Source organism: Vicugna pacos, chromosome 18, assembly GCF_048564905.1.
Source record: "Vicugna pacos chromosome 18, VicPac4, whole genome shotgun sequence".
NCBI lineage: Eukaryota > Metazoa > Chordata > Mammalia > Artiodactyla > Camelidae > Vicugna > Vicugna pacos.
In genome coordinates this window covers 4,410,618-4,437,669 of record NC_133004.1, presented here as the reverse complement: position 1 = coordinate 4,437,669, position 27,052 = coordinate 4,410,618, and the positions used below count along the sequence as shown (strand labels likewise).

At 41.1% G+C, this 27,052-nt stretch overlaps 2 long non-coding RNA genes across 2 annotated transcripts; both read left to right on the top strand.

Moving 5' to 3' along the window:
- Positions 1 to 826: 826 nt before the first annotated feature.
- LOC140686875 (uncharacterized) lies at positions 827 to 13,366 on the top strand. Its single transcript, XR_012060854.1, has 5 exons — positions 827 to 858; positions 10,115 to 10,262; positions 11,499 to 11,558; positions 12,276 to 12,470; positions 13,217 to 13,366. It is a non-coding gene; the product is annotated as an uncharacterized lncRNA (long non-coding RNA).
- On the top strand, positions 13,355 to 20,643 carry LOC140686880 (uncharacterized). The gene is made up of 3 exons (XR_012060859.1): positions 13,355 to 13,503; positions 16,059 to 16,173; positions 20,559 to 20,643. It is a non-coding gene; the product is annotated as an uncharacterized lncRNA (long non-coding RNA).
- The last annotated feature ends 6,409 nt before the right edge of the window (positions 20,644 to 27,052 follow it).

The following is a 27,052-nucleotide window of genomic DNA, read 5'->3' as shown; positions in this document are numbered from 1 at the left end:
TGTGGCATTAGTCATCATTACTGGAGCACGGATTTCCCCACCCCAACCACAGGGTGAAGGGTGAGTGAGTGAGCTCAGGGTAGGGGTGCACTCAGATTTAAGGGGATCCCATGGTGTGGGGGTACAGGTTGAGAGGTGTGGGGCCCGATCAGAGTGGAAATGACCTGGCTGAGAGGTGAGGGGGATAATTTCAGGATGTTGGGTGTCCTGTGCTGAGGCATGAGGGGTAAACTTGTGGGTGTAGGGGCCATAGGTTAGGACCTAGCAGGATGGAGTGTCAGGGCAGGGACCATGGTGTGAGGAGAAGGAGCCCTGTCTTCAAGGTCTGGTGGGAGACTGGGCCTGGCCAGTGGTGGGAGGGTAGTAACAGGGAGGGGAAGTTGAGCAGGGAAAGGGGCTGGGTGGGTGAGGCCTGGCCTAGGGCAGTCGTGGTTCTAGTTCAATGCCAGGACCCAGTCGGTGGCTGGGTGAAGGCTCTGGGGATGGAGACCCGGCGGGACAAGCAGGAGGGGCCCCACCTGGCTCCTCCCGGCCCCAGCGGCCAGGGCCGGTAAAGCAGGAGACCCACCCGAGCAGTTTGCGCTGCGGGCGGGAGGAGGAGGGGCGCGCACGCGCAGACGGACAGACGCGCGGACGCCGGAACCCACCCAGAACGCGTGGAAGCTGGCGGCAGCCGGTTACTCCTGGACCAGCTCCTGGAAGAGGAACACGGCCTGGGGCCTGGGCCGCCGCTTGCCCGCGGCTCGGCTGCCGCTGCCGGACAGTTAAGAGGGCGCTGGTGGGGGCGCGCTGCTCGGGGAGCCAGCGGGTGACGCCTGGGCTGTGCAGCTGAGGAGGCGCCCAGGGAGGGGTGCGGAGGTGAGGTCCCGGCCGCGCGTCCCGTTAGGACCCTGAGGCGGGTCCCAGCCGCCGCTGTGGTTCGTGGTAACCCCGGTATTAGTAGTTCCTGAACACCGTGTTTTTGCCGCCGCTTATACACGGGTTTAGGAGAGCAGGTACAGCCCCGGGAGTTGGGAGGGCGCCGGACGGTTCCAGAGCATCTCCGACTGGCCCTCAGACGATGGCCTGCTCCTTGCAGGTGGGTGCGGTGCGGTCGCGGGGCCTCGGATGGAATGGGGACTGCCCCATGAGAGCCCATGGATTTGCTCCCATCTTACCTGCGGCCTGACCTTGGGGGCGGCCTCTAAAGACCCAGGTTAGTGGGACTCAGGTTACAGGTCAGTCTGCTCCTGGGAGATGGGCTCGGTGCGATGAGTGTGCTGGGATGGCTGCAGCAGCAGCGGGAAATTGTTGCAACCCCCGCGCTCTCACAGGGCAGCCCCAATCCCGCCATCGCAGCTGCCGCCTTTCCCTGACAACACAGCACCCGCCTTCCAGGAGCAGGCTGACCTGTAACCTGAGTTCCACGAACCTGAGGCAGCAGAGGCCAAGCTCAGGCCATGCGCTGGGGAGTTTGAAGCAAATCCAAGGGCTCCCATGGGCAGACCCCATAACCCGCCACTGCCTTCAACCACACCGTGCCCTCCTCCCGAGAGCAGGCTGACCTGCGGACCGTGCCTGGAGCAGCAGAGGCCGAGCCCTGGACAGGCCATGGGGGAGATGGGGGCAAGTCTACCAGCTTGCCAGGTCGCTGCCCATCTCCCTGCCGCTGCCCCAGGTTCGTGGATCAGTTGTTTTCAAGTCAGTGGTTTCCTGAGATGCAGGCGTGGTGCAGTCAGGTGGCGGGGGCTGCAGGGAGGGGTGCTGCCCCAAGGGGAGCAGGTGGACTTGCTCCCATCTCCCCTAGGGCCAGACCTGGGGACGGCCTCTGCTGCCCCAGGTTTGCAGGACGCATGTCATGTCAGCCTGTCCCTGGGAGGAAAGCTCAGTGTACTCGGGGCAGCCTCAGTGGCTGACAAGGATTTTAGAAGTGGGCTCTAGCCCCGCATAACTAACTCTCCTTTCTTCTCCTGCTTCCTCAGTTGGTGGCTGTATCAGCTTTTTCATTATAGGTTATTGCTAGATAATGAACATAGGTTTCTGTGCTATATAGAAGAAACTTAGTTTAAAATCTCTTTTTATATATAGTGGCTGACATTTGTAAATCTCGAACTCCCAAATTTATCCCTTCCTATCCCCTTTCCCTGGTAACCTTGATTGTTTACTAAGTCTGCAAGTCTGTTTCTGTTCTGTAGATGAGTTCACAGTGTCTTTTTCTCTCTTTTTTTACATTGCACATATGAGTGGTATCATTTGGTATTTTTCTGTTTCTGGCTGCTTTCACTTAGAATGACGATCTCTAGCTCCATCCATGTTGCTGCAAATGGTTTTATTTTGTCCTATTCATGGTAGAGTAGTATTCCAGTGTATAAATATGCCACAACTTCTTTATCCAGTCATCTGTTGCTACATTTAGCTTTCCTCCATGTCTCGGCTCTTGTATACAGTGGTGCTGTGAATACTGGTGTGCAGGTATCTTTTCACATTGGAGTTCTTTCCAGTTATATACCCAGATGTGGGATTGCTGGGTCATAGGGTAAGTCTACTTTTAGTTTTTTCAGGGATTTCCATGCTTTCCATAATGACTACACCAAACTAGATTCCCACCAGCAGTGTAAGAGGGTACTCTTCACTCTACAGCCTCTCTAGCATTTATCATTCATGAACTTTTGAGCGATGGCCATTCTGAATGATGGGAGCTGATACTTCATTATAGTTTTGATTTGAATTTCTCAGTTTATTAGTGATATCGAGCATTCTTTCATGTGCCTATTGGCCATTTGTGTCTTCATTGGAGAAATGCTTGTTTAGGTCTTCTGCCTATTTTAAGATTGAGTTGTTTGTTTTTTTGTTATTAAGTTGTATGAGCTGTTATATATATTCTGAAAATTAAGCCTCTGTTAGTCGTATCATTTGCAAATATTTTCTCCCATTCGTAGGTTGTTGTTTCCTTTTGTTTTACTTATGGTTGTCTTTGCTGTGAAGAAATTTATGAGTTTAATTATGTCCCTTTTGTTTATTTTTTCTCTTATTTCCATTGCCTGGGTAGATTACCCTAGGAGAATGTTGCTAAGATTTATGTCAGATAATGTTTTGCCTATGTTTTCTTTTAGGAGATTTATCATGTCTTGTCCATCTGCATCTTAAGCCTGTACTCAACATCTGTGCTTCAGTTTTGAATTTTGAGCTTCTTAGAGAAAACCTACTCTTAGCTCATACGTCAGATTCAACATGTCTAAAGCTGATTTCATAATCTTTTTTCTTGCAGCGTCTCCACTTATTCAGTGGGATAATCATTCTTTCGGTCTTGAATACACAAAGGCTTGGAGTGGTCTTTGATTTATCTTTCTCTCACCACCCTCCACATTTTGTCAGCTTCTTGAACTGTATGTTTTTGGTTTCAAGTGTCTATTCTGATTGCTGATACTCTGATGAAGAGCTTTCATCCCTGATACATGAATTTTTCCTTCTGCTGAATTCTTGGATATTCTCTCCCCCCCTTTCAGTCAACCTACAGTTTTGGTGCTCCCACATCTACAGTCAAGTCAAAGACTTAACACAACCAGATCTCAGCCAGGGAGTCTCGACCCTTCATCATTTTGGACTTACCTTATTTGTTCCAATCATTATGTAACTTAGCCTCCTAGGGTAACCTGTGCCTTATTAAAAACCAGGAGTCACCAGCCTTTTCCTATCCAGTCCTCAGTTAAAACAGCTTAGAATTGCCCTGAGAACTAGTTGGAGCCCTATGCCCTTCATAGAGTCTTCCCTATTTATTCCAAATACTTCTAGCTCCTCTTTGTATTCCTGTACTGTTTATGATCAGTAGTCTGTAATCTTGGATTTGAGTACTGACTTGGTACCATTCCTGGGTGGTTTCCAATGTGTCTCCTCACTTAGCTGGTAACTGGAGAAGACTCACTTGTTCAGCCTCCTTTATACCCCTCACCCTGCTTAGCATCGGGCAATAACAGGCATCCAGGCAGTGCTTATCTTCTTTATTTATTCGCAGTGGTGGTGGTGTGGATTATAGCTAATAACTATTAATTCAGTGTTGCAATTAAAAAAGAAAGCCAAGAAAATCCATAAAACTTTATCTCCATGTTCAGTTTAGTGCTTTACCTCAATAGTTTTCTTAAGACTGTGTTTACATTCACATAGTGTTCAGTGCTTGTACAGTTCCCTGAAGCAAGCAGGTGAGATGTCATTATGTTTGACTTTCATGTTACATTTCATATTGGATATATTTGTGCAATGACAAAACCTTCTTTTATAAGTAAACAGCCGGAAGCCCAGAGAGACTAAGAGCCTAACCCAGGGTCACCTGGTTAGTGTTTGGCACAGGCCAGGACCGCAGTTCACATCTTCCAGCTGATCCTCTTCCAGTGCCTTTTCATTCCACTGCTGGGAAATGTAGCCCCATCAGCCAAACGGCCAAGTCACATTGCTGCCCCTTTACCTGCCAGTGATGGCAGTGCTTCAAAAAGTGGCAAAGGAGAGGTCAGAAATAGGAGTGATAAAAGACATGGAAGTGCTGGAAATGGATCCTCAACCTCCTCCTCCCTACTTGAGCGCCACACAAGTGTCCCACTCTGACAGTGCTGTTCATTGTTTATAACATAGCCTTAAAATCAGACTGATCTTTTATAGGACATGCTTTTATCCTGGTCCCTTTCCTGCTAGTAGTCACCGTCATGGGCAGAAAGTGCCTGGCTGTGCTCTGTTTGTCACGTAGGTGGGAGGGAAAGTGGGAGAGGGAGTTGGTTGAACTGAAGCCGAGTTTTTACATCTCTGTTGTTCTAGGACCAGAGCAGTTCCACTCTTGCTTTCATCACCTCTCCACCTCCGAGTCCCAGCCACCCATTCCTGCCTGCTTCCCCACATGCCACATCCTGGGGGAGGACAGAGTGTTGGGCAATGCTCCCTCCGCCCTCTGCTCTGGGAGGTGCAGGAGTCTGCATTAACTTTTGAGCTGTTTTGGTAATTGGGCTTTTCCAGCTTTTCTAGACATCTCCTTTCCAGCTCTGAGAAATTGGAGATGTAACTTAACCATACATGGACTATACTAATGTATTCAGTGACATTAGTGTCATGTTGTCTGTAATTGTGTTCTGTGACTGGATAGGAGGTTTTTTATCTCACAGGATGCTTCACATCTAATTCTAAAGTCCTAGAGGCTTGCAGGTGTAATCCAAGTTCTTACATGTCTGTAAGGTAGACATGAACATTATTTGATAATATGACCATATGTTCCTAGATTACGGTTAGTCCACCGGCTCTGTATCTAATGAAAGTTTAAATACCAAACACTTGAAGAAAATTTGCGGGCCATGTCTTTTTGCCTGTAAGTAGTTGCAAAAACTGAAATCACAAGTCTACCACAAGCCACAGTGTTTCCCAGTAGAGAAAGCCCTCTAATTTTACAACCTCTAAGTAATGCAGTGGTTCTTTGAGTGAGATGAGGGATGCCAGAGTATTTTTTGGGACACTAGTGTGGCATGACAAGTATTCTGGGACTGGTTACAGTTGAATCTCTACTTCCTATATCCTGGACTGATTACAGAGGCAATGTTAGTGCGGTAACTATCTTGTGAATGCAAGTGTAGCTAGGAAGACAACAGAGAAAATAGAAGGGATATAAAGAAATGGAGGGACTTCATAGCAGTACAAATGGTGACTTTGACACCACCAGCTGCTGATGTGAACTTGGCAAGAATTTGTGAGAAGTGGTGGGTGTCATTGCAAGCAGGAGAGTCCTGCAGCTTTTGGGGTGAACAGGCAAAGGGGAGAGCAGATATGGTGGCTATCCAGGGGCTATTTTTGTCCTGAATGTGAAAATGTCCAGTCCCCTGTTCAATTTTGCAGCCACAACTTCACATGACTCAGGGCATTATTTCCACCAGAATACCATAAAAATATAAACAACCTCTGTTTCCCAAAGTGTTTGTTCTCGATCTGAGATGACTGTCCTGTGCTGGTAGGTAAGTGGGCGATGGGGCCTATTACATCACCCCCTTTCACTAGAAGTCTACCTCGCTGCTTTTCAACCTACTCCTAGAGGTGCTGTCATTCTGTTACACCTAGGCCTGTAAGACCGTCTTGCCTGAATCCTCACGTGAAGAGGGATGGTTATGTGCAGTTTTAAAAAATTGCTTGGGTCATGTGGTCCTTTGTTCCTTCCATTGGAAATCACTATTCCAGAGCAAATAGTATGCATCTATACAAACTATATTGTTTGTAAGATGTCTTTAGAGGTTTTGCAGTAGGTTTAAATATTTGCTTGGTGATGGCATCTTGATTGATTGAAGGAGGCAACCCTCACTAGGGGCATTGTGTGCTTTCTGTCTGAGAGTTCCTTTCCTGGCAGCAGAGTGTTCGTAGGCAGAGTTAGAAAGTTACCTGATCTGGGAAGCCGAATTTGCCCACAGCTGGGAATTGGCGGAAGACACTGTTATGGAAGGAAAGCTTTAGGATTATCTGGTAGCAGAGTTCTGGGATCCAAACCCTGGGAAACCTCAGCTTTTGTAGAGTATGTTCTGTAACAATAGGCTATAGGATAATTTTTACACTTGTTATAGGATGTAGAGTTGGGGAAAGGCTTAAAAGTGCAAGAACCTTAAAAGAGAATCTCCGAATATTTTAAAGAAGACAGTTCTCAGAATGAGAGCTTTTCTGGAAAAGACTAGCTCTTCACTTCACAGGGGAAGCAGGGAGCAGGTGTAACTGCACTTACGGTAACTTAAAAGGTAAACCTTACCCTCCCACTTAGCTGTTTCCTGGTGTAGGTTCATCTCCCACATCTGTAGTTTTAGACCTGATGTGTTATTTTCTGGTACTCCATTCTGCTTCTTAGTGAGAGACTGACCCAAAGTCACATAGCAATTGAAAAATTGCGCAAAGGTCTTTATTGTTAAAAATGTGGACCTGTGGCAGGGTGCTGCATTTGCAAGTGACTTTCAGTACAGAGACCACTGAAAAGAATGCAGTGTTATTTCTTATTTTATTCCTTTAAGCCTTTGAATAGAAGGTTTTCTTTGCAGAGTGTCTGGAGTACATCAGAACAAGCAGGAACTAAAATAGCTTTAAGAAAGCTCCAGTATAGACGTTGCTTATAGTGTGGTATCTATCTTATGTTAATTCTTTAAAGCAGGAAGTTGTAACTCTCAATTTCTTAAGCAAATATAAACATTCTTGACTCTTATTGACGTTCTTTGTTGGGTGAAGCTGCTTTTGCTTCCATTCTGAGCATTGAAAGGCCTTCTATGATACTTCTACCACTCCTCAGTATTTTATTTTCCCTCTGTTGTGAACTTGTTTTTAAACTTGAAGCATATATAAATATCACTAACTTGCTACATATGTAGATATTCTGTGTTACATACTCAGAAAGTTTGTGTACATCACACGTATCTACATAATTCCCCCCTTTCCAACTGTGTTCCTGATGAAAGGATGGTGGGAAATGGCATTATGGGGATATGTCTTACAGTACACAGTGTTTCCCCTGTTCCCTCTACCATATCTGGATGTTCTTTCATCTTTCAGCTTCTAGACTTACTAGCTCTTTTTCTTAAGCCAGGTGTATCTCATCCCCCTGCGCACACACACATGTGTACACACACACACACACATTCTACTGTAGGGAGTAGTGTGCACCATCCAATTCTCCCACTCCAGCTCTGGACCCACCCACTGGAGGCAGTGTCTTGCACGAATTAATTTGTAAGTTGCTTTTTAAAACTCGAGTGGTCAGGAAATAGGACTGATATCCACACCTAGTAGGCAGGCCCTCAAGGACAACTTCTATGGTTAATGCCAGGTTATCTTAATGTTTGAGTACCTGGGTTTCATGTCTTCCTGTGCCACCTGTGTGACCCATGATTCCCACATTTCTGTCTCCTGCTAGAATTTTTCTCTCCAACTCTGGACTCTTACAATCTTCTGCTGATTTGACATCTTCACTTGAAACTCTGATATCTTAAAAGCAACATGTGTAAAAACTGAGCTCTTTGTTCTCCTACACCCCAAACTGGTTCTTCCTGCAACCTCCCCCATTCAGTTAGTGGAAACTTAATCCATCCAGCTGCTTGGGTCAAAAAACTTGGAGTTATTCTGACTTTCACTGACATACCACATGAATTCTGTCAATAGATCTGGTTTAACACTGCCTTTAAAACATATCCAGAACCCAGCCACTTCTCACCATGGTTCCTGCCTCCACTGCTGCTTCCCTACCCTGAGCCACTGTCCTCTCCTCCTGCACAGCCCTTCTCAGAGGCTTCCCTCCTTTCATCTCTGACCCGTTTCGACTATTCTCACCTGGCAGTCAAGTGAGCCTCGAAAACCTAAGTTAGATTGTGTCGTCCTTCTGCAGTGCCTCCCCATTTCACTCTGGGTAAAAGCCACAGTCCTTACAACGTCCTCCAAGGCCATACAGGATCTGCACTGACCCTTCTCCGCAGCTCCAGCCGTGCCCCCATTCTGGAACATGCGAAGTGCACGCTGGCCTCGGTGATGGTTATTCCGTCCACCTGGGACTTCTCACCTCCAAGTCTTAGTTCTAACCTCAGTCCTCAGTGTGGCCTGCTCTGGTATTTAATACAACATCACCCTCATCCCATACCCTAAACTCTCTTTACCTTGCCCTTTTTTGATTTTTCCATGGTTCCTCTTTCCTAACATGCCACCTCCTCTGCTGTTCTGTTGTGTGAATTGTCATCTCCACCCCCATCCCAGCTAGACTCCAACAAAGCTCCGTGAGGACAGGATTTTGTATTGTTTATTTATCTATTCCAACTGCCTAGACTAGTCCTGGGTACATAGTAGGCAATCAAAAATTATTTGCTGAATAAATTAAAAGACTATTTTAAAAATGAATCATCCTTTCAGGAATGGGTGAGGATAGGAAGCTGCATCAAGGACAATGGTGCAGTAAATAATGATATTTGCCTGTTGTTCTTTGTGTGATTTATATATGTGTTTTAGTCTTAATTTTGTATCCCAGTTTCTTAATTTAATATCTGTATTAAGGTGTAATTTACAGGCCATAAAATTCACACATTATAATTGTACAAGTCAGCCATTTTAGCTATTTCTAGATTTGTGCAACTTTTTCCTCACAAAGTCCCTTGTGTCCGTCCATATGCAGTTTGCCCCCCCTCAGTGGCACCCTGATTTTATTTCTTTTTTTTTTTTTTGGCAATCACATCTCAAACGGATAATTTACACAGCAGTACTAATATAGCTTTGCACTTTTAGAAATGACACACTTAAATATGAAATTAGCGGTCATTGCTGAATGTAGGTAGCAGTATCAGACATTGGTGAGAAGAATGGACCTGAGTGTCAGACTGGCTGCAGTCTTACCCAGCTCCACCATTTACCAAGTTACCCAAATTATTTTCTGCCTCAAGCTCTTTATCTGTTATATGGGGGTAATAATAGCAGCTTACAGAGTTGTTGTGAGGATTAAGCAAACAGGGAAACAAAATTTAGTATAGTGGCCTGCTTATGTTATTACCTAAGAAATAGCCTTGCAGGTAGAGGGCAAAATTCAAATCAGTTTCTAAAGTACATGTAAAATATAATCCAGTTCCTGCCTGGTTTGTAAACACTTATGCCTACTGAAGAATTTAAAAGCAGGCTAATTTCCAACAGAAAAGATCATTTCTCAGCATTTCTTTCAAAGAGAGCTGCAAAGTCACTTTTACTAACTAAATGTTCCATGCCCAACTCTGACAGAAATTTGACAACAGGGACGTAATTATCTACATTTTTGTTAAAATGATGCTGACCATCAGGAAGTGTTCTCAATTATATTTTAGCCTTTATGTTGAGAAATACTGTGAGACTTCTTCTAAATTAATGGGTGGGGGCATTCATTGTAGCTCTTGTAGCCTGATAAGCCTGCACTAAATTATCTTTTTTAAACTTTTAATTAAAGTAATAAATTAATTTTTTGCTGGGGGGTGGTAATTAGGTTTTTATTTATTTATTTTATTTTTAGAAGAATTACTGGAGATTGAACCCAGGCCCTTGTGCATGCTAAGAACATGATCTTTCACTTGAGCTATACCCTCCCCCCTAAATTATCTTTAATAAGGTCTTTTTCTCTGTTTTGTTACTTTATGTACAGAAGCACAAAGCAGGGTCATCAGAAGCCTCTCAATCACAAAGATGATAGTAGTGAAAAACATTGCGCAGTGACAGTGAATCCTTGGCATATGAAGAAAGATTGTAAAGTCCTGAATGAATTAAGAAGGTATTGTTACCTTAACATACATGTAAGCATGGCTCACTTACCTTTATTTTTCACTTTATAATGAAAATAATCCCCACCTGTCAAGGTTGCTTTGTTTGATAGAGGGAATATCTAAACCCTTTTCTGCAAGTTTTTTAAATAAATAAGAGCAGTTAATTTATCAGAAGTGTGAATGGTGTAATCTGGTCTGTGTAGTATGGTAGCCACCAGCCACATGTGGCTATTGTGAATTGAGATGTTCTATAAGTGGAAAATACATAATAGATTTTCAAGACTTTGTACAACAAAAATAATGTAAAATATTATTAATAAGTTTTAAAAGTGTCAATCACACTTTTGAAATGATAGTATATTGGATATTTTGGGATAAATGTAATTATTACTGGAATTAATTTCACTTGTTCCTTTTTATTTTCTAAATGGGATTACTGGAAAATTGTGACTTGCACTATGTTTCTGTTGACAGTGCTGGCTTCTAACTTATTGCAAATAATATGAAAAGAAAACTTTGATTAAAAATTTTGTAATTGAGTAGTTGATTTGCATCATATTAGTTTCAGGTGTACAAAACAGAGGCTCAACATTTTTATAGATTATATTCCATTTAAAGTCACCATAAAATAATGGCTATATTTCCCTGTGCTGTATGATACAGCCCTGTAACCTATCCATTTTATACTTAGTAATTTTTACCTCTCAATCCCCTAACCCCTTCCTGCCTCCCCTCTTCTCCTTCTCCCCATTGGTAACCACCAGTCTGTTCTGTGTACCTGTGAGTCTATTTCTGTTTTATTATAGTCATTAATTTGTTTTATTTTTTAGATATACATATAAGTTAATACATAGAATATTTGTTTTTCTTTCTCTGACTTATTTCACTTAGCATAATACCCTGTAGGTCCATCCATGTTATTGCAAATGTCATTATTTTATTTTTTAGTGGCTGAACAGTATACCATTTGTGTTTGTGTTCATGTGTATATATGCGTGTGTATATATATGCATACATGTATATATATATATATATATATATATATATATATAATATACCACAACTTCTTTATCCAGTCATCTGTCAGTGAACATTTGGGTTGTTTCAGTGTCTTGGCTATTTTAAATTGTGCTGCTGTGAACATTGGGGTGCATGTGTCTTTTTGAATTAAATTTTTCTCCAAACATATATCCATGAATGGGATTGCTGGATCACACGGAAGTCTATTTTCATTTTTTTATGGAACCTCTTTTCTGTCCTCCATAGAGGCTGCACCAATTTACATTCCCACCAACCGAGTAGGAGGGTTCCTTTTTCTCTTAAAAGGTAAAAAATTCTCTACATTTACCTACTTTCCTTTCAGTTTAGGACACAGTTTGGCAAAAGCAAGATAGAATTTAATAGGAGAAAATTATTTATTTTGAATGTCCATGCATTATGGATAGATATGTTATTGATGAGTTGGTTCCCTATTTTTGTAGGTGCAGATGTTTTTATAGCTTCACAGACATTTCAGTCTTGCAGAGAGAAAAATTTCTTTGTATTTTGCTGAACTTGTCCGGGTGTCTTTATCGGATTTGGTCCAGGCCTGCAGAGGTGAATACACATCCAAACCTGAACCATTTGAATGTCTGCAAGATATTAAGAGTCTAGAATATCAGATCTGGACTGTAACTCTGGTAAATGACATCAGTGACTGGACTCAAGAAAACTCCATTTGAGGGCAAAACCTTTCATAAGCCAAAAAGGCTTTGAAACTGTGGCAAAGCCAGAGACTTTTGTGCGCCACTTATGGCCACAAACCCATGAGGACAACCACAGGCCTTCTGGAGTGCCAAGGAAATTCCATGTGAGGAGTCCAGCACTCACAGGAATCCAACAAGTCCCTGTCTGCCAGAGCACCTTCATTGCTACTGTGCTGTTTTGAGTAAATGTCTTTTCATCAGGTTCAAATTGGTTTGTTGTTATTTTTTTGCATAAAAAAACAAATTCTTGTTCCCTGGTGTAAGTAAAAGCCTAACACTTTCTGATTTCTTTTGACAGAGAAAATATGAGCCTGTGGATCTAACCTCATCTGTGATGGTCTGCAGCTGGGAGCAACCAGATCAGTGTCAGTCCCCTTGCAGCCATTGGCTGGGAGCCTGCATGTTCCTTGGAATGGTATTTGAAACATGTCACACTAGCCGTGCCTTTGCTGTGGGCTGGGAGGCGAGTCAGTCAGAATCTGCATTATGGAATGTAAGTTTCAGATCCACAGCTAGGAGATCTTTTTTAATAGCCAGAGAATATAGTCATAAATATATCTATTAATGTATTTATGCAAGAACCTTTTTAAAGATTTTTTTATTATAAAAAGTTACCCCCAAAATTGAAAGTGAAAGAACAGTGGAATTAAAAACCATCTGTACCTTAATTATATATAAAGGATCATAAAATCCTTCTAAACTTTTTTTTGTTCAAATGAAGATATTTTTCCCTTCCAAAAAGGAAAATTATTATTTCACATTTTTTTGTTTTCTCCTTTTATTATATATTCCATATCAATAAATATAAATCTTTTAAATCCCTTTTAATGGCTGTTTAACAATATATTGAACAGATATGTAAATAGTTCTAGGTTTCAGAAATTTAAAAAATTGTCATTACAATACCACTGCAAAGAATATTTTGGTGTTTCTATTTTTAGTTACTAATTTGGACTAAAAATTAACAAGTTTGCTTTTCTTTATCTAAAACATTGGTTATTTTATGAAGGAACTGTAAGGAATTTAAAAAACTTTTCAGTAATTTCAACAAAGAAATTATCTTTAAGGCAAAAATGTATGATGTATTGCAAATCTATTTTTATTATATCTTCACTTTTACCAGTGTGACATATGTGTGTGTTTGCACAAGTGCTTTAACTACCAGCAACGTAGGAAAAATCTGTATACTAAAAATGTGAAAATATTTTCCTGGTTTGTGTTTTCATTCTCCCAATATAGGTTTTGGATGACAAGCTTGTATTTGCAAAAGTACACCCCCTGTGGGAGGTGTTCTGTACATACGCTGAGATACTGCACATAATATTGCCTCTGAAGCCCAATGATTTGAAAACCCGGTCCTCAGCCTTTAATAACTTCCGCTGTTTGATGAAAGTCCTCCAAGTGGATGAAAGTATCAACAACCGGAACAAGAGTTTTTCATTGCCCTATTTGAGAAGAGCTCCATGAAAGACTTTTATATTCAGGATAGAGATACATTCTTCAATCCAACCACCAGAAACCGCATTGTAAGTCTAAACCGAGTTTAGCTGCTGTCTTGGGGGTGATTTAGAACCTGCTGTTGAATTATCAGTGATTTGGTTTGGTTGGTTTGATTTGGTTTTTAAAAGCTGCCCATAAAAAGGAAAAAAGAGAAAGAAAAGAAATATGCCTACAGATTCCTGTTAGGATAGTAAACAGTGGCTGGTTAGTTACCTTGTATAAGCCACAAGCTCTCTTAGAACATTTTTAGGTTTACTTCATCCTTTCTCAGATCAAGTATCAAGTAAGGGACAGTGTTAAAAAAAATTCAGGATTAACAGGTTTGTGAGCTCCAGGATTTGCAAGGCAGCTTTCCCTCCCCATGGTGTAAGTCAAATGGCAGAATTGAAATAAAGCACCTCATGTCTCCTCCGGTGTTAACAGGAAAAGGCTAATCTTCTTGACCTTGTTTCTTCCTGGGTAAAATGAAGATAATATATCAGGAGGCGACAAGATCATTTAAGGCAGGAAACATGTTGTCTTGTTCACTGCTGAATCTCAGGCACCGGGAAGGCTGAGTTTAACGAGTGAATGAATGAACTGTACTTCCCCCACAGTTACCATGTGGGACAGTGAGGATTAGCAGCTAAGAGCATAGACTCTAGAGGGGAGGGCACAGCTCAAGTGAATGGGCACATGCTTAGCAAGCATAAGGTCCTGGGTTCAGCCCCCATCACGTCCTCTAAAATAGACATATACCCTAATTACCTCCCCACCCCCCACCAGAATTACCTTATTATCTCCCCACCACCAAAAAAAAAAAAAAAAGAGAAGTGGCCAAGAGCGTAGACTCAAGCTGGAACACCTGTGTTGGTTTCTCGCTGTCGACCTTGTAAATGTCATTTACCCTCTGTGTCTATCAAGTTCCTCACCAATAAAATGGGGATAATTGTAGTACCCACCTCGTAGAGATGCTATGGGGATTAATGAATCTGTGTCAGTGATACAACTGCCCTGGCTTATATTAAGTACTATGCATCTGTCAGCTCTTTTCATAATTACTGACAGATGTTATTATCGACAAAAGACATATTAGTTCTTTGAAAGGGAAATGCATGTTAGACCATTTCATTTATCACTTTCTGTAATTCAGGCTTTTCCCTCTGAAATACCATTTTATGTCTGTACACTAGAAAGCCACAGGGCTTTCCAAATTTCATCTGTCTGGGTTCTTGTCATGATGGCAATACTGCAGATTGCTGACATTTTTTAGGGACTCTGTCTGAGATGACAGCAACCCCTCAAATTTAGGAGCTCTTCTCTAACTGATAACATCTCGCTAGAAATGAAGTTTTTATAATGTAACAGCTTCAGATGCTTAATGATGCCATAAATGCAAGGATGTTATATCTAAGCTCTTTAAATAAATCCTGTCATTGAAATAAAGGAAATACTATATTATAGCCCTCTATGACTTTGTTATCTTTGCTATCCATTTATCTGACTCTCTAAGACCAAAGAAAGCAAATACTAAGATTGATCATTACTACTATGTGGTACACGTATTTGTGGATGAAGACAATATTGAAATGCACTGTTTAAGATATTAAAATGGACACTAAACAGCTTCTTGATGCATATGCATGAACAGAACAGGGAGCTGGGTGCAGGGAGCAGACACTGAGCTTCCTGGATTAGAGACCCAGCTTAGCAGTCCAGCCCAGCAGTCCACATGTTTCATATTTATGTCCCAGCAAAATTAGCAGTGAGAGTCTTAAATGAACTTTGGGGACACTTGCAAACAGCTGTCATGATTACTATTGTGGGACACCAGGAATCTACAGTGTTTAGTTGGTATCTGTGCATAACCAGTTCTTTTCCACTAAAGCTTCTTGTAATTGCTGGTCCCACATCCAGGCTGAGGAATCATCTCATGTGGTGTTTGGGAGGGAGGTAAGTGGAGTCAGGACCCTTGTTAAGGCTGGGTGGGTAATAATCTGGTGCTAGTACAAGACAAAGGAAAGTAGGTCAGGTGGGAAGGAGAATGACTGGATTTAAACTTTGTTTCTTGAGTAAGCTAAATATATAACATCATGTCAAGTTACTTTGTTGTTTATATTCCATGTGCTGTCACCGAATAACTACTGAATTGTGGGGACAAAAATGCCTGGGTTTTAGAATTGACCCTGCCCCTAACCTGTCAGGGTCCAAGTTCCTCCGGGTGTCCAAAGAGGGGGCTGGACCATCAGGTGTCCCTCCACTGCAGCAGTTTGGGCACTTGGGTGGACTAGATTTTTGCTGTGGAACACTGGCCCGGTTGTAGAACATTAAGCATCTGCAAGGCTCTCACCAGGTACCCACGGTGGTCCCAGGACTGTGACATCCAAGCGTTCCTTTCCACCCACGTTTGCAAATGACCCTCAAGGGGTTAATATTAATCCTGGGTGAGAATTATGAAAAATTATATGGTACCTCCATCCCTCCTGGCAAGTGAGGGCCCCTTATTTACAAATGACCATGAAGTGTTAGCACCAAATTTTATCAACAGAACATGTGAACATTTTGTGACAGTGACGCTCACCTGTTTGCTTCTGATTCCCAGTGCCACTTCAGCCTCCGTCAGAGGACCTCAGCTGCCCCAGTGATCAGGGCCTTCTGTACAGGGAATGGGCTCCTCCTCGAAGCACAGACAAGCAGCAGCCCTTAGGTCTCATCAGGTGAGCTGTTGTGGAGAGCACCCCAGTGGGAAGGGCTCAGGGTTGTCCTCATGGCATCTGAGTGTGACAGTCCTCCAAGAGTGTTACCAACCAGGAAGCTCACAGGAGCTCTGAGCTTCGTTGCCCCAAGTTTTTACTGCAGGCTTTATTACAAAGCCATGATTTATTGGGTCACTACCGACATGGCTAACCCAAACCCTAACTGTAAGTCAAACCTTTCCTTAGCCCTAAATTTTGAGCCCCTTCCTCTCCTGGTGGCCACTCACTTGTCACAAAGCTCAAAGCCCCACTCCTCTAATCACATGGTTGGTGTCTCTGGCTGGCCAGTCCCCATCCTGAGTCATCTCATGAACACAAGCCATCCAAGGTTCCACCATGAATAGCAAAGACACTCTTATCTTGGGAAATTTCGAGGCTTTAGCGGTTGCTGCCTAGGAACTGGGAACAAAGACCTACCAAATTCTTCATTACATAGGAGTAAATGTTATATTTCATTTAAATTATAAAATAAGAGAGAAATTCTCACTGCTTTTCTGTATCTGCTGTTCGACACCGTTTCACTACACCACGTGATTGTAATGTCGCGCTCAGCATGTGTCTTCTCAGAGCACCAGCGCCGGCTGCTCCCCGGGGGCTTATGCTGTTTGGGCAAGGCTGCTGGGGGGATGGAGGCCAAGGACAACCGAGAAAACAAAAATAATCGTGCAAATAAGGAAACAATGTCAGATTGAAATGAAGAAATAACACAGTGTTGAGATGGGAGACTCGGGGGGAAGTGAGTTAAGAAAGCTATCTTTGAGTAGGTTACATGTGAGCTGAGATGGCGATAAGGAGGCTGGAATTTGAAGATCTGGGAAAAGTCACCCATGGAATAGAAGCAGCTTGTCCATTGGCCCCGAGGCACAAATGTGCTCAGCAGGTTTGTGGAGACACTGGAGCCAGCGCTGGTGAGAGTGATGAGACGCGAGGTTTAGAAGGGCATCAGGAGCACGGAAAGGAGTGTAGACTCTAAGCGCAGTGAGAAGCAGTCATGATAGCTTAAGCACTTAAGTAATTTTCTCTCACTCACATTTTGCAAAGATAATGTGGAGAATGTATGGCAGGGACCCAGGAAGCAGGGAGGCCAGGTAGGAGGCTCTTGGATTGGGCCAGTTGAGAGATGGTGGGAGCCAATGAGGAATGCATTTGGGGAGTGGGGCTGACGGGATGCAGTTATGGGCTGGCTGTGGATGGTTAGGAGAAGAGGAGGATCAAGGTAGCCCCAGGTCGGTCTGGAGCCAGGTGTCTGTTCTTTCTTATCTCAGTGCCCCATGCAGGTGCCCACCTACTTGGGCAAACCTCTTAACTTTCAAAGTGAGGGTTTTAAAACACTGAAGTCTATTTGTTGTTTCACATTTTATGGAAAGATTCAAACATGTACAGAAATAGAGAGAACAGTACAGCCAGCCTGCCTGGGTGTTATCAGTCACCCAGCTCCAGAATTATAAACTCAGAGTCACTGTTGTTGCATCTTTCATCTCCATCTCCTCCCCTCCCCCACTATGGGGTCATTTTGAAGACAATCCTACATAGCTTAACCTTTCATTAGTGAAATGACAAGGTCTCTTTCAAATAAAATTGGAATATTCCTTTTTTTTAGGGTTACAAAATAATTCCCTGCTTGTCACAAAAATACACTTTTAAGTAGTTTTGGGGTTGAAATCAAGATCCAGACAAGATTCAGACATTGCAGCTAGCATATCTCTCAAGTGCGTTCTAATCTATAATTTTCCTGTTTCTCATTTTCCTTGAAATTGCTGAGGGGTTTCTCTATTTCCTGTTTGGCTGATTTCATTCTCCCCTATGGTGTTAGACTTGTTTCTCCATCCTATGTATTGGCTTTAGCTAAGTGATTTAATCCTCCCCTAAAAGCTTGATCTGATTGAGGTTCAACTTTGTGCAAAAATAATTGTTATGTGAAGTTTTGTACTCCTGTCATAAGGTACATAATATTACATTTGACTCTCTTTTTTGTGATGACAGCAGCCAATAATGATTGTCACCCGGGATCATTATTTCATAAGGAATTTTATTTCATGTGGTCATACTCTAATTTCCTCCCTCAATTATCAGCAGGATCACAGTCATGAAGAGGTACTTTCTCCTTAACCCGGGTTATCCTTTAGAACACAGTTTTAAAGGAGGATATTTGTTAATATGTAAATATTTAAAATTGATAATTTTTTTTCTTTTTAATTTTTTTTTCTAATGGAGGTACTGAAGATTGGATCTAGGACCTTAAGCATGCTGAGCACACACTCTGCCACTGAGTGTACCCAATCCCCCTTGAGATTCATATTTATATGATATCTTCCTTCTGTTATTTTTGTTTTATGTTATACAGAATTTGAAGGCAGGGCAATGGGTTTGACCACTCTTTAATCATTCTTTATGGGCTTTTGGGGTTTGTGTGTGTGTTTGTGTTTGTAAAGAAAACAATTTTCCTACTATTTTAAGTATGTATTGCTAAGGCAATTATGTTGATCTTTTCCCTGATCCTGATCCATGTATTCCCATGTTACTTCCCACTAGTGGCCCCATGAGCTCTGTGACAAGACTAGCATGTCGTTAATCCATGTGGAAGGAGATCTGAAGAGATTTATTCAAGGAGATGAAATTTGTAGACAATGTATTGGAAAGTATTGTGAAAGTTGTTCGTTAAGAGAAGGTCTGAGGTTGAATTATTAAGTGCACAGAAATCTAAGCTATGAAAAACCAAGACAATTATTAACTCCAGGAAAACGAAGTAGGGAAGAAAAGGTAAGACTAGCACAAATTGCTACAGCTCTGAATAGTCTGTACAGAGTAATAATAATGTAAATCAAGGATACTGAGCTGATGAAAATTATAATGTAATTGTATCAAAAGGTTGGAAGAATGAAGGTTTGGGTGTGTAGATGAGATGGGGTTTGAAAGAGAGCTGAATCCTCATTTTCCAAAATAGAAAGTTAAATAGGTGATACATAAAGCTGAAAAAGTCAGTAGGCTGTGTTACAAGGATATTAGTCAGAGAAAGGGAGTAAGTATTCCAAGAGTCAGCAGTAGGAGCTGAACGTGGTTGTTTCTGGCCAGGAAATGGGGCGGTTGATGGGAACTGCTCCTTTTTACAATCGGTGTTCGAGAACTGTTTGACTCTTTATTAAATGTATGGCATTACTTTGATAAAAAGAAATCAAAGCTGAATTTTGAAAAAAAAATTGGGGTGCTTTTGACAGAGAGAGATAACAATCAGGCAAAACTACATTTGAAGGGATCCTCATTATTCCTTGCCTTTCAGCAAGGACTAGGAGGCAGATATCTGTTTAAGGTTCAAAAATTCTGTCTGACCTTCCTGCCGACTTGTAACCTTTGGAAGTAATGAACTCCCCGTCACTGTAAATATACAGGCAGAGGCTGCCAGACCAGCTCTCTAACTGTAGCAGGGTGTGTTTACCACTGGGCAGTTAGAGCAGGCAACTTCTAACATTCTTTCAGTTTTGAATTTGGCATTTTCAGGATGGATAGTTGATAAGAATGTATTACAAAAAGCTTAACAAGAATGAGTCCAAGACATCTCAAACCCATTGCCAGGGTTTTCTCTGCCAGACACCATCCTGAGCCTGCGACCCGTGAGCCAGGCCACAAAGCCCAGTCACATGAGAATGAACACACTTTTTCGCTCCTATCTGATTTGGCATCGGGCTCAGCCCTTTTCCCCATGGAATGGTCCATGCCCAGGGCTCTGACTATGGAGCTGGTCTCACAGCAGCCCTGTGAGTGCTGGTCCAGCCTCCGGGGTTCCTGCGTGAAGTTTTCCAGGATTCCAGGCTATTCTCGGAGCTGAGTCCCCCCTAGGCTAAGCCCACGGAACTCATCTCAGCTCCAGACTGAGCCGGAAGCCTCAGAGAGAACTCAGAGCTGAGGAAATCCACAGGTTTTACCCAGCACTGCCAAGTCATCAGTGAGCCAGTTGAGGGAAGGTTCAGCAACAGCAAGACACACCTGAGCCACCGTCTCATTGTTCCGCCTCATCCCTAAACTCTCTGTGTCTGCCTGTCTGTGTCGGTCTCCCTTTTAGGATCAGCCTGGCACCACTTAATGCCCTGCCTCCTTTCTTCTAATCTTGCCTCCCTGGCCTGTTCCATCTACTCCAGGTTAACTGAGAAGAGGTTTTAAAACCTAGGAACAACAGACGTGCTAGATACAAAGAATACAGGGCAGTGTCTTCCTCAGTCACATCCCTCCTGCCCTCTCCCATTCCCACAATGAGTTTTATAAATATTTTGTCAGACAGACATTGCACTCCCAGTTGTTATCATTATCAGCCATTTCCTTATTATCTGTGGTTCATGATGCATTTGCTCCAGGGACTTTCCCGAGATAAGGCAGGAGCAGATGACTGAGCCACTTGTTGATGTCCACTTGTGTCAAGCCTGTTAAGAATGATTTTTGGGGGGATTTGTTGAATGTGCCAGACTGTCCAGTGAGTGGTGATGATCCCCTGCATCTGCTCTCGAGTTGGCCTCGTCCCCTCCTTTGCTCTGTTCTCATTTATCTCTCTTCAGCAGGTGAGCCAGTGATCTGTACTTCTATGATACATAAAACACTTCTTATTTCATGGTAGAATTTGGGGGCTGCTATGATAACGCATATGTTTTAAGAGTGAATTGAGTCGGAGGTTTAAACTTAAAGCCCCCTTGATTTAGAATCAGAAATTAATATGATGGAGGGAGGGTATAGCTCAGTGGTAGAGTGCATGTCTAGCATGCATGAGGTCCTGGGTTCAATCCCCAATGCCTCCATTTAAAAACAAATAAATAAACCTAATTATGCCCCCCAAAAAAGAAAAAAATAAATTAACATGAGGATGAAGCTACAGAGTGATTATTTGTGTCTTCTGAAACTTCCTTCTGTCTTTCTGCAGGAAATTCTAAGGAGAGAAGTTCGGAATCTACTTTGCTTGGCTGGGCTATTACACTCAGATGCTCCTCCTGGCAGCAGTCGTGAGGGTGACTTGCTTTCTGTGTGGATTTTTTAATCAAAATAAGTGTACCTGTGGGTAACTTGTCTTTATTCTTTGTTACCGTGCTTACTTAACTTAGAATGACATTCTCCAGGAGCATCCATGTTGCTGCAAATGGCCCTATATTGTCAGTTTATATGGCCGAGTAGTATTCCATTGTATAAATATACCACTTCTTTAGCCAGTCATCCGCTGATGGACATTTAGGCTGTATCCATGTCTTGGCTACTGTAAATAGTGCTGCTATGAACATTGGGATGCAGGTGTCATCCTGAAGTAGGGTTCCTTCAGGATACATGCCCAGGAGCAGGATTCCTGGGTCATATGGCAAGTCTATTCCTAGACATTTGAGGGAACTCAATACTGTTTTCCACAGTGGCTGCACCACACTGCATTCCCACCAGAAGTGTAGGAGGTTCCCCTTTCTCCACAGCCTCTCTAGCATTTGTCATTTGTGGATTTTTGAATGATGGCCATTATGACTGGTTTGAGGTGATACCTCATTGTAGTTTTGATTGGCATTTCTCTGATAATTAGTGACATTGAGCATTTTTTCATGTGCCCATTGATCATTTGTATGTCTTCCTTGGAGAATTGCTTGTTTAGGTCTTCTGCCCATTTTTGGTTTAGGTTATTTGGTTGTTTCTTATTAAGTCATTTGAGCTACTTATATATTCTGGAGATCAAGCCTTTGTCAGTTTCATTTGCAAAAATATTCTCCCATTCTATAGGTTGTCTTTTTGTTTTACTTATGGTGTCCTTTGCTGTGCAGAAGCTTGTAAGTTTCTTTAGGTCCCATTTGTTTATTCTTGCTTTTATTTCTATTGCTTGGGTAGACTGCCCTAAGGGAACATTTCTGAGATGTATGTCAGATATTTTGCCTGTATTTTCTTCTAGGAGGTTTATTGTATCTTGTCTTATGTTTATCTTGCTGAAGAGACTGTCTTTATTCCATTGTATATTTTTGCCTCCTTTGTCGAAGATTAGTTGACCAAAAGTTTCTGGGTTCATTTCTGGGCTCTCTATTCTGTTCCATTGGTCTATATGTATGTTTTTGTACCAATACCATGCTGTCTTGATGACTGTAACTCTATAGTATTGTCTGAAGTCTGGGAGAGTTATTCCTCCAGGCTCTTTCTTTTTTTTCTTCAGTAATACCCTGGAATTTCTATGTCTTTGATGGTTCCATATAAATTTTATTGTGATTTGTTCTAGTTCTATGAAATATGTCTTGGGTAATTTTACAGGGATTGCATTAAATCTGTATATTGCCCTGGGCAGTGTGACCATTTTAACAATATTGATTCTTGCAATCCAAGAGCTTGGGATACCTTTCCATTTTTTAAAGTCTTCTTCAATTACCTTCGCCAATGGTTTATAGTTTTCTGTGTAAAATTCTCTCACCTCTGTGGTTAGATATATTCCTAGAAATTTTATTACTTTGGGTGCTATTTTAAAGTGTTTTATTTCTTTACTTCCTTTTTCTGTTGATTCATCATTAGTGTAAAGAAATGCAACTGATTTTTGAACATTAATCTTGTAACCTGCTACCTTGCTAAATTCTTCGATCAGCTCTAGTAGTTTTGGTGTGGACCTTTTAGGGTTTTCTATATACAGTGTCATGTTATCTGCATGTAGTGACACTTTTACCTCTTCTTTTCCAATTTAGACCCCTTTTACTTCTCTTACTTGCCTGATTGCTATGGTCAGGACTTCCAAGTCTATGTTGAATAAGAGTGGTGATAGTGGCATCCTTGTCTTGTCCCAGAATTTAGTGAGAAGCTTTTGAGGTTTTCACCGTTCAGTGCTATGCTGGCTGTAGGTTTGTCATATATAGCTTTCATGATGTTGAGTTATGTTCCCTCAATACCCACTTTGGTGAGAATTTTTATCATAAATGGGTGTTGAATTTTATCAAAAGCTTTTATGCATCTATTGAGATGATCATGTGGTTTTAGTCCTTTCTCTTGTTGATGTGAAGTATTACATTGATTGATTTGCATATGTTGAACCACCCTTGTGTCCCTGAGATGAACCCCATTTGAGCATGTTGTATAATCTTTTTTATGTGCTGTAGAATTCTATTTGCTAGTATTTTGGTAAGGACTTTTTTTTGCATCTGTGTTCATCAGTGATATTGTTCTGTAATTCTCTTTTTTGGTGGTGTCTTTGCCTGGTTTTGGTATCAGGGTGATTGTGGCTTCATAGAATGAGTTTGGGAATATACCTTCTTTTCAATCTTCTGGAAGAGTTTGAGAAGGCCTGGTATGAGTACTTCTTTGTATGTGTGGTAGAATTCCCTGGTGAAGCGGTCCAGTTCTGGATTTTATTTGTAGGGATTTTTTTTATTGTTAATTCGATTTCATTCCTAGTGGTCATTTTGTTCAAGTGGTCAGTTTCTTCTTGATTCAGTTTTAGTGGACTGTATGTTTCCAGAAACGTGTCCATCTCCTCTAGGTTATCCCTTTTTTTATGTAGTTTTTCATGATATTCTCATATGATAGTCTATATTTCTATGTTATTTGTTGTAATTTCTCCATTTTCCTTTCTTATTTTGCAAATTTGTGCTCTCTCTTTTTTCTTCTTTGTGAGTTTGGCCAGAGGTTCTCGATTTTATTTACTCTTTCAAAAAATTGCTTTTGGTTTGATTGATTATTTTCTCTATTTCTTTAATCTCTATTTTATTTATTTCCTCCCAGATCTTAATTATTTCCTTCCTTCTGCTGACTTTTTGGGTGTTTTTACTCATCAGTATCTAGTTCTTTTAACTGGTGGGTTAGATTGTTTTTTTGAAATTGTTCTTCATTTTTGAGGAAGGCCTGTATCGCCCTAAACTTTCCTCTTAGCACTGCTTTTGCTTTGTCCCATAAGTTTTTTGTGGTTGTTTTCATTTTCATTTGTCTCAATGTATTCCTTAATTTCAACTTTGATTTCATCATTGACCCATTTTTTTTTAATAGCATGTTGTTTAATCTCTATGCTTTCCTTTTTTTTATGCTTTGTTTCTCTGAAGAGATTTCTAGTTTCAATGGCATTGTGGTCAGTAAGGATACTTGAGATAGTTTCTAACTTCTTAAAATTTTTGAGGCTTCTTTTGTGACCAAGTACATGATGAATCCTAGAAAATGTTCCACGCACACTTGAAAAGAATGTATATCCTATTCTGGGGGGTTGTAATGCTCTGAAAATATCCACTAAATCTAATTTTTCTATTGTATCATTTAATTTCTCTGTTGCCTTATTTATTTTTTGTGTGGAAGATCTGTCTAGTGATGTTAATGTGGTGTTAAAACTTCTGACAATGATTGTATTCCCATCAATTTCCCCGTTTATCTCTGTTAGTAGTTGTTTTATGTACTTAGGTGCTCATGTTGGATGCATATATATTAATGATTGTAATATCCTCATCTTGTATTGCTCCTTTAATCATTATAAAATGCCTTTATTTATCTTTCTTTATGGCCCTTGTTTTAAAGTCTATTTTGTCTGAAATCAGAACTGCTATACCTGCTTTTTTGGAGTTTCCATTTGCATGGAATATCCTTTTCCGTCCATTCACTCTCAATCTATATGTGTCCTTCTCCCTAAAATGTGTCTCTTGTATGCAGTTTATTGAAGTTTTTTGCTTTATTATCCAGTCTGCCACTCTGTCTTTTGACTGGAGCATTTAGTCCATTATCATTTAGAGTAATTAATGATAAATGAGTGTTTATTGCTATTTGAACTTTTATTTGCAGTTGATTTCATATTTCTTCTTTGTTCCTTTCTTCTTCCTTTTGTGGTATGGTAATTTTCCTTTGTGTTATCTTGGATTGTATTTAGTTTTTGTTACTCACTTGTAAGTTTTTGGCTTGTGGTTACACTTTTTTGTAAGTCTGTTAAGCAATTACTGTAACTGTGTGTACTAAACAGATAGTAATGAAATCTCTAACCCATCCTACCTAGAACGAAAAATTTAAGAAAAAAGAAGAAAAAAAATACTCTATATTTTCTTGCTTCCCTCTCCCACTCAATGATTTAGATGTCTTCTTTTACAATTTCATGTTCATTCTATTTGTAATTCATGGTAGTTATCACCTTTCCAGTTATGAGCTCTCATTTCTGTATCATCCTGCTTCTTTTTTATTTAAAGTGTACCTTACAATATTTCTTTTAGCATGGGTTTAGTGTTGCTAAAGTCTTTTAGTTTTTCTTCTCTGTGAAATTCATTACCTCTCCCTCTGTTCTAAAGGATAGCCTTGCTGCAGAAAGTATCCTAGGCTGCATCTGTTTTTTCATTCAGGACTTTGTATATATCTTTCCACTCCCTTCTGGCCTACAGTGTTTCTGTAGAGAAATCAGCTGAGAGCCATCTCTTGTAACTCACTCTTTGTTTTTCTCTTGCTGCCTTTAGGATCATTTCTTTATCCTTCAGTCTGGCCATCTTGATTTTGTTATGTCTTGGTGTGTGTCTCTTTAGGCTTTTCCTGTTTGGGAACCTCTGAGCCTCCTGTACTTGGGTGTCTGATTCTTTCTTTATGTTTGGGAATTTTTCAGTTATGATTTCTTTAAATACCTTCTCCATCCCCTTTGTTCTTTCTTCCCCTTCTGGAACTCTTATGATGCATAGGTTGGCATGCTTTATATTATCCCATAGGTTCCATATATTGTTTTCATTGTTTTTTATTTTTTTCTCTCAACTGTTCTGATTGTGTGCTTTCTGTTGTCCTGTCTTCTAGGTCACTTATTCGTTCCTCTGCATTATCTAGCCTGAGTTGTACTGCCTTTAGGTCAGATCTCATTTCAGCCAATGAATTTACCAATTCTACTTGGCTCTTCTTTATAGCTACTATTTTGTTTTTGACATATTTTATGTCTCTAAATACTATCTCTTTTAGTTCCTTCAGTAATTCGATCACTTCTTTTTAGAAATCTTGATCTAATAGGCCATTAATATCTATTTCATTGATCATTCTTTCAGGGGATTTCTCTTTCTCTTTTAATTGGGAATACTTTCTCTGCTTCTTCAACTGCTCATATCTCTCTGGCACTGTGGCTTAAGGAGTATCAGTTATCTATTGTGGCCCTTAAAGGGGTTTATTTCTTTATCTATCTAAGGCCTATGCTGGAATAAAACTTAAAAATGAGAGAGAGAAATAGAATTTTAAAAGAATGGAGGAAAAGAAGGTTTGAAAACAGTGTATAATCAATAATAGAAGAGCAAGTTGAAGAAGAATAGGAATCGAGTTGAGATGTCTTTTTAAAACCTTAATGCAAAGAAGAAAAAACTCAAAACACAATATTTAAAACCTGTGAATAATCAATAACAGATCAAATCCAAGAGAATTAAAAATGAAATGAGAATTGTAAACATATAGAACTGTTTAAAAAGTAAAGATTAAAAAGCTAATAGAAAATAAAACAGGTATAAAAAGATTTTGAAAACAAAGATGTGTTCTCCTAGAGACTGAACGCTCTTAATGGTTTTATTGAGAGGTCTTTGTGTCTTCTCCCTGTTTCATGAACTCAGCTTGCTCTGTTGGCCCCCTCATCTGTGCTGCTCACAGTGTCCATTGGCAAGAAGACTGCACCCCTCCAACACTGGGTCAGGTGCTGCTCTCCTTCGCGGTGGGCGGGTGGGTCACTCCCCGTTCGGATGCCACAGTCAGTGCTGTGTCAGTTGCTCCATAGGTGGGCTCAGCTTCAAGAATAACAGGTTTATGAAGATATAATTCACATACCGTAAAATGCAGCCTTTGAAAGTGTGCATTAGGGTTTTATGTACATTTCAGGGTTGTGTAGCCATCACCCCCAAAAGGAACCAGTACCCTTTAGTAAGTCAGTCCCTAACCTTCCTTT